The sequence below is a fragment of the Polyodon spathula genome, chromosome 23 (assembly GCF_017654505.1).
Source record: "Polyodon spathula isolate WHYD16114869_AA chromosome 23, ASM1765450v1, whole genome shotgun sequence".
NCBI lineage: Eukaryota > Metazoa > Chordata > Actinopteri > Acipenseriformes > Polyodontidae > Polyodon > Polyodon spathula.
The window spans coordinates 296871-304983 of record NC_054556.1 but is presented as its reverse complement, the minus strand read 5'-3'; the positions used below and the strand labels follow the sequence as shown (position 1 = coordinate 304983).

Genomic DNA, 8113 nt, shown 5'->3' with positions numbered 1-8113 from the left:
TGGACATTCTCTTGAACCCCAGAACAGTGCACATTATCTTGAACCCCAGAACGGTGGACATTCTCTTGAACCCCAGAACAGTGCACATTATCTTGAACCCCAGAACGGTGGACATTCTCTTGAACCCCAGAACGGTGGACATTCTCTTGAACCCCAGAACGGTGGACATTCTCTTGAACCCCAGAACAGTGCACATTATCTTGAACCCCAGAACGGTGGACATCCTCTTGAACCCCAGAACAGTGCACATTATCTTGAACCCCAGAACGGTGGACATTCTCTTGAACCCCAGAACAGTGCACATTATCTTGAACCCCAGAACGGTGGACATTCTCTTGAACCCCAGAACAGTGCACATTATCTTGAACCCCAGAACGGTGGACATTCTCTTGAACCCCAGAACAGTGCACATTATCTTGAACCCCAGAATGGTGGACATTCTGTTTACATTGCTGACCTGTGAAACAGACACCCTGTCATTTTCCAAACAACCCTGGTTTCTTCTTCCAGTATTTTGTGGTGACTCTTTACAGACTGGCGTGACGGCACAGAAATGAAGTATCGGTTTGAGATAAACCTCAAGCAGTGCCCGGGATCTGAAAGTGGCAATCACCACGATGATCCTCTCCACTCCCTTTGATGAACCAGCAGAGTGCTGTCCCAGTGTGACAGTGACGGGATGCTTTAAACACATCCCTTCCAGCTCCTTTCACAAAGAACCCAAACAACACAGAAACTGAGCTGGTCGTGACTCGACATAAACCCCTTCCATTTCACCAGCCTGGCTGGGCAGGGTTGTACCGGGCACTGCACAGCAAAATAATCACGCTCCAGGACTGAGGAAGAATCAAACATAAGAGAAGAGAAGAGTGTTTAAACTTGATAAGCGTTTCGAACTCTTGCTAATATCGAGGTGCGTATAGAGTGTGCAGTGTAAGCTCCTTTATTCAATATTCTTTTCCATATATGCAGCGTATCTATACCCACGCTCCCCCTGGTATCCCCTCTGTACCCACGCTCCCCCTGGTATCCTCTCTGTACCCACGCTCCCCCTGGTATCCCCTCTGTACCCACGCTCCCCCTGGCATCCCCTCTGTACCCACGCTCCCCCTGGTATCCTCTCTGTACCCACGCTCCCCCTGGAATCCCCTCTGTACCCACGCTCCCCCTGGTATCCCCTCTGTACCCACGCTCCACCTGGTATCCCCTCTGTACCCACGCTCCCCCTGGTATCCTCTCTGTATCCACGCTCCCCCTGGTATCCTCTCTGTACCCACGCTCGCCCTGGTATCCTCTCTGTACCCACGCTCCCCCTGGAATCCTATCTTTAGGATAAGGAGATCTCTCAAACACATTTCAGAGTATGTTTTCCCAGGCTGTGCTTTCCTAAATGATTTGCCCTATCTGAAGCAAAGACTGGAAACTTGTTGTTTTACAGAAGCATCTTGATCTTTTGGCTAACTTGTCCTTCTAAACACCTGCTAGATTTGAGACCTTCATCTCCTGTATTAGTCACTTTGATGAGAGTGATTTAATCTGCTATCAGGCAGCTTGAGAAGTTACAACAGAGCTCAGTCACAGCCAGGCTGCCATAAAAAAAAGAAAATCCAACAGTTCATCGGATTCCAGTCCAGTGCAATCTGCCACGCCTACAAGAGGCTGGGCGTGTGCCACAACAGTGTGGTGAGGGCTGTGCACAAGCAAAGCAGTCACTCGTAGAGTGTGACGGACGAACGGACACGATCAGTGACTACGGGTCCCCAATTTCAGAACGAGGACCCTAAAAAAGGGGCAGTTTGGAGACATGGCCACAGTAGAGAACACTGAATCGCTGATAACAAACCTGAAGAGCTGACTCTGTTCATTAGATCCACGCACACATACACAGACACACAAGCTTTTCAAAGACCCGTCTCTTTACATTTCCACTTCCTCCTGAGGAACACTGAGCTCGTTGGAAGCCCTGAAAGGTAATGTTTGTAGATCACAGTTAATTTAACACACAGTGTCAACAATCCAGCTCACTTGGATTATCCCCGCAAACACAACCAAGGGGTCTTTCCATGCTGCCCTTTTAGAGGAAGTCTTATCAAAGGACGAAGGGAACCTGAAATCACAAGAAACTGATAACAAAAAGGCAAACAGGCGATGCAAGCCAGTGCAATGCAACAACTTCTGCCATTTTATCCATCTGAAGAACAATGGAAATACTGCACTGTAAGATCACACTGGTGTCAGTCAGTCACTGAGAGGGTGCAATATTATCTTTGAGTAAATTTACACAGAGCACCAGCATCCCATAATCTGCTGCTAACCCCCGTTCGGGGCTGAGCAGAGAGCTTAATTACTGCATCTCCAAACTGAGAGAAACTCGAGAACAGGGGTGTCAGACCCACTCAGCAGTTTCTCTCTGCCTCTCTCTGTTTTTAAACAGGGAGCCGGATTCGCAGGTCGTCGACAGCCAGATCGGATGGCACAGATTAATCCCTGCAAGCAGGAACTTCATACACTTCAAGTGCTTAATAGATTATGAGCGCAGGGGCAAAGATGCACGATTGATATGGCAGAGGAAAAACACAAAGAAGAAAAAACAAGTCAACCAGCCCTGACCTCTTTGCTGAGGAGGTGCGCAAAGCATGTGGCATGGAATTGGGCGAATGGCATTTCAGATAGCGTGGTCATGCCAACCGTGCCTCCAAGAAAGCGATCCATTACAATTGCACCGGTCTCCGAGAATAGACACCTATACAGAGCCACACAGTGTCTTGTTAGGAGAATGTTTTCTCTCTGACCTGTCAAGTGACTCAGAAATTGTGTGTGCCTCCTTCCTCACTGTACAGTACATGGGTTTCTAACAAAGTCTCACCCGCATACTGCACACGAAAGCTCACATGTACTTTTCATCACAATTACATTCTTCATCCAATCAGGCTCACAGCATAATACTGACACTGCAATGCAAATATGGACACTGCAATGCAACGGCAGCCTTATTAGAATGCGATTAGTGTCAACACACAGGCCCGTGATTCACAGATGAAAACGAGGTGTCTGATGGGTGACTGCAGAGCTACAATATGCTGCATTGTGACACAGAGGGAAGAGAGGATTACACAGGATTAAATAATACACCCAGAGCCAACTTGTGCAGCTGCTCTGAGGCACTGAGGGAATGTCATGCCAGCACACATCTGAGTGAAGAGCTGCCCTACTGCAGACCCCAGGATCCTTCATGAAGCCCCAGTAACATTCCCCATCAACACAGTCACTGACCAGGCATGGAAATAAACCCCTACTGCATAGCAGGAGCTCACGCACCTGAGCTTGTGACCGGAGGTGTGACTTGGCTCCTGGTAAAACCTGGAGCTGCTCAGACTGCTGTGCAATGGGAGGGCCCTGCAGTCAATGAATGCAACACAAAGCCCATGATGTAAAGCAGGCCTCAACTCTACACTGTCACTTTGCTATCTCACAGATGCATGAATCACCATTAGGACATCGGTATTTATATACTGCAGGAGCACCTCACTGACTGTCGGAGGTGTTTATGACTCACTGCTGTTTATCAGTCAGTTCAATTCCTGGATTTCATTTGTGCACAGTGTCCTGCCCCTATAGGACCCACACGTGGTGATATGGAATGTGTGGGGGATGCAAACAGACTGTAAAGAAACAGCCGTTTGTCTGTCCTGGGTCATGCAGCTCAAGTGGACGCAATCCCAGGGAGGGGTTTCCTCCCACTGTGGTTCATGACATTATTAATTAGTCATTTTATCCAAAGCGACTTACAGAGACTAGGGGGTGTGAACGATGCATCAACAGCTGCTATACATGGTAAACCCCATGATGATACAGGGTAGGTGCTGTGTGTGCATGCAAAAGAAGAGCAGAGTATCTCCCTCAACTAGCAACTGTCAGTATCACTTTCCACCAAGCAAGCCTTCCTCCCTCAGAGCCACTTCAGCTAGAATGGCCCAATCGTATTTTATCAGGGCTCTTTCTCTGCTGCCATTGTGTAGCACATTATAAAAGAGTCTGAGCTGCATCGCAGCACTAAGTGCACCTGTGCAACACACACATTATAAAAGAGTCTGAGCTGCATCGCAGCACTAAGTGCACCTGTGCAACACACACATTATAAAAGAGTCTGAGCTGCATCGCAGCACTAAGTGCACCTGTGCAACACACACATTATAAAAGAGACTGAGCTGCATCGCAGCACTAAGTGCACCTGTGCAACACACACATTATAAAAGAGACTGAGCTGCATCGCAGCACTAAGTGCACCTGTGCAACACACACATTATAAAAGAGTCTGAGCTGCATCGCAGCACTAAGTGCACCTGTGCAACACACACATTATAAAAGAGTCTGAGCTGCATCGCAGCACTAAGTGCACCTGTGCAACACACACATTATAAAAGAGACTGAGCTGCATCGCAGCACTAAGTGCACCTGTGCAACACACACATTATAAAAGAGACTGAGCTGCATCGCAGCACTAAGTGCACCTGTGCAACACACACATTATAAAAGAGACTGAGCTGCATCGCAGCACTAAGTGCACCTGTGCAACACACACATTACATGATTCAAATTGTATATTTGTTTTAAACGGATTCCCATTCTTTCCAGCGCATGTACAATTTTAACTGGTCAGGGACAAGACTGAATGGTAACAATGCCGGGACAATGGCAGCTGAGATTTCAGCAAGGCTGTTGTGATAGAAACAGCACTGCCCTGCTGTAATAGGACCAAGCTCATTCTTCCACTGCAGCTTTCCGCGGGACACCATGAAAAACCCTACGATACCTAATATCGGGGTCAAAGAAAAATATCACAGTACCACTGGTTTGAGATACCGTGGGTTTTAGTTTTTTTAGCTTTTAAAGACAATATGAACTAAGCTTACTTGTTTCCTCTTAGCGGAAGCGTACAAACTACCCCGCACTGTCCAGGGAAATTAAATTGGCCTGTAGTATCTTCCCTTCTTTTAGTTTAAGTGAATTCCAGTGCATATTTCTTACAAAAAACAAGTCACAGCAAAGACAATACACAAAACAGCAGTGCTCACAATTTTTGGGCACTTCTAAGATCCCCCTGTATGTAAAACACCTAGCTATGCAAAGTCTGCTTCAAGGAAAATACTTGTGTGTGATTTTGTGATCTATAAGAATGAAGAGATCCCTTGTAACTGGAGTATTTGAAGCTGGCAGAAACGCCAGAGTTCTTTCTTTATATGTAAGAAATAAAGAAGCTGCTGTCACTTACACAAAGTGTTGCTCTTTCTCACCACTTTCATTTGAATGTTACAGTCAGTGACAATGAGCTCTGAATTCACTGGAACTTGTTTTCAGCAGTGTGTGTGTGTGTGTGTGTGTGTGTAATAATAATAGTGATTTATATGTAAAAATAATATTAATGGTGAGCAAGCCTTCGACAATGCTTTAGCATTATTCACTGTGTATTAGCTTCTTATGTACTTTTCACTTGCAAAAAAATGAATTTGGCAGCCATTTTAACATGTAATGGGCATGAGTCAAAGTATCGCGATAGTCTCGACTGTCATGATACTGTGCATGGTATCGATACTCGCTTCATGCGGTATCGCAGAGCACTATTCCACATTAAACATAGACCATCACAATAGAATAACACGGAGGGGTTTGCAGCTTTATAACGCCATTCATAATGACAGTAATACCCGAATTATTACACACTTGATTCCTGCTGTAACGCTTGCAATACGAACACTAATAATATTAACATTATTGCACAATGAGGTCTGACGCATGCCAGAAGTATTCAATACGTCAATACTAACACGGTACAGTAGATAAAAAACATTTAACCAAGATTATTATTATTATTATTATTATTATTATTAAGTCGGTGATTCACTGTGCAGGTGATGAGAAAAAGAAATGGGTTGGAGTTTAGTTTTTTGGACAATAAGAAATGAAAACCCCCACCTTGCTTGTTCCTCTTGTTCCTCTCAGATTATCTCTTGAATTTATCACGGTATAAGCAGCCAACTCAGTCATTTATAACAACAATGATCACCAGGGACAAAATAACCTACAATCTTCCAAACCGCTGCGAACCACAGACCAAAAAACCTCTCTCAGCACTAGCTCTGGATGCGAGCACCCCGAATCGTGAAGGGGGTTCAAACACACGCCAACCGCACTGTCGACAACGACAAAGAGAATAACAGTAATGAGAAGAATACAAATAACAACAACAAGAATAACACTAGCAGCAATAATAATAATAATAATAATAATAATAATATCCGGCTTTTCAACACAGCAAGAACAATCATTAAAAACACACGTCACTCTCAGACGTGTTATATAACCCTCCCGCACTCTGATGTGATAATAGCAATGATTTAATAATCGCTGTAATTTACCCGTTTACTCGCAGATTTATCCGCTTTCTTTCGCTTTTTTTTTCACCTCTCGTCTCCGAATCGGCGGCTTCCTCCCGTCTGCACTCCTGAAATGGCGGACAGCCCTCCTCTCAGCCTCGCTCTGGGGCAGGGCCGCCATTGGTCCGTGACCGTGGGAGCGCGGCGCCGATAGGCTGCGCCGGGGCGTGTGAGTGACGGACCCGTTGCTATGGGGCCGCAGGGAGTGATGGTTGTTAGGGCTCGTGTTTTGTTGTTAGCATTGAGCTATGAGGATGCTAATTGGTTAATTAACCATGTTTTCCCACTAATTAGAAAGAGCTTGTCTTGTTATTGTTAAGTCTAAAGGCTGCTACACAGCAGACGCGATATGGGAAACGAAACTGTGCAGCGATGCGACAACGTGAACAGAAGCTACCCCTTAGATGAGTATCTCTCACATCACAGGCCACTGGGACCCGGGCGGCACTGGAGCCGCGCGAAATCAATAGCATTGAATCATCCTTTCACAACTAGAGCATTGAGCAACCAGAGAACAGCTTCAATGCACCTGGTCAAGCAGGGCCAAGCACCAGCCAAAATGACAGGAAATAATAATACTTTTCATTGAAAAAATACCCAGTTTATGACGCTGGGTTGAGTTTATTGAGCTCTGCACTGGAGCTGGGTTGAGTTTATTGAGCTCTGCACTGGAGCTTGGTTGAGTTTATTGAGCTGGAGCTGGGTTGAGTATTGAGCTCTGCACTGGAGCTGGGTTGAGTTTATTGAGCTGGAGCTGGGTTGAGTATTGAGCTCTGCACTGGAGCTGGGTTGAGTTTATTGAGCTCTGCAGTGGAGCTGGGTTGAGTTTATTGAGCTCTGCACTGGAGCTGGGTTGAGTATTGAGCTCTGCACTGGAGCTGGGTTGAGTTTATTGAGCTGGAGCTGGGTTGAGTATTGAGCTCTGCACTGGAGCTGGGTTGAGTTTATTGAGAGCTGGGTGGAGCTGGGTTGAGGAGCTGGGTTGAGTATTGAGCTCTGAACTGGAGCTGGGTTGAGTTTATTGAGCTGGAGCTGGGTTGAGTATTGAGCTCTGCACTGGAGCTGGGTTGAGTTTATTGAGCTCTGCAGTGGAACTGGGTTGAGTGTATTGAGTTGGAGTTGCGTTGAGTGTATTGAGCTGGAGCTGGGTTGAGTTTATTGAGATGGAGCTAGGTTGAGTTTGTTGAGCTCTGCACTGGAGCTGGGTGTAGTTTATTGTGCTGCGTTGAGTTTATTGAGCTCTGTGCTGGAGCTGGGTGTAGTTTATTGTGCTGGGTTGAGTTTATTGAGCTCTGTCCTGGAGCTGGGTATAGTTTATTGTGCTGGGTTGAGTTATTGAGCTCTGTGTTGGAGCTGGGTATAGTTTATTGTGCTGGGTTGAGTTTATTGAGCTCTGTGCTGGAGCTAGGTATAGTTTATTGTGCTGGGTTGAGTTTATTGAGCTCTTTGGTGGAGCTGGGTATAGTTTATTGTGCTGGGTTGAGTTTATTGAGCTCTTTGCTGGAGCTGGGTTGAGTTTATTGTGCTGGGTTGAGTTTATTGAGCTCTGTGCTGGAGCTGGGTTGAGTTTATTGTGCTGGGTTGAGTTTATTGAGCTCTGTGCTGGAGCTGGGTATAGTTTATTGTGCTGGGTTGAGTTTATTGAGCTCTGTGCTGGAGCTGGGTTGAGTTTCTTGAGC

At 46.0% G+C, this 8113-nt stretch overlaps 1 protein-coding gene across 1 annotated transcript in view; it reads right to left on the bottom strand.

Annotated features, from left to right (window-relative positions):
- The window catches only part of LOC121297846 (inositol hexakisphosphate kinase 2-like), a 28842-nt gene extending 22314 nt beyond the window's left edge, over window positions 1-6528 (bottom strand). The window contains 1 exon segment of the mRNA XM_041224381.1: window positions 6417-6528. The gene's annotated coding sequence lies outside the window, so the exon portion shown is untranslated.
- Between the last annotated feature and the right edge of the window lie 1585 nt (window positions 6529-8113).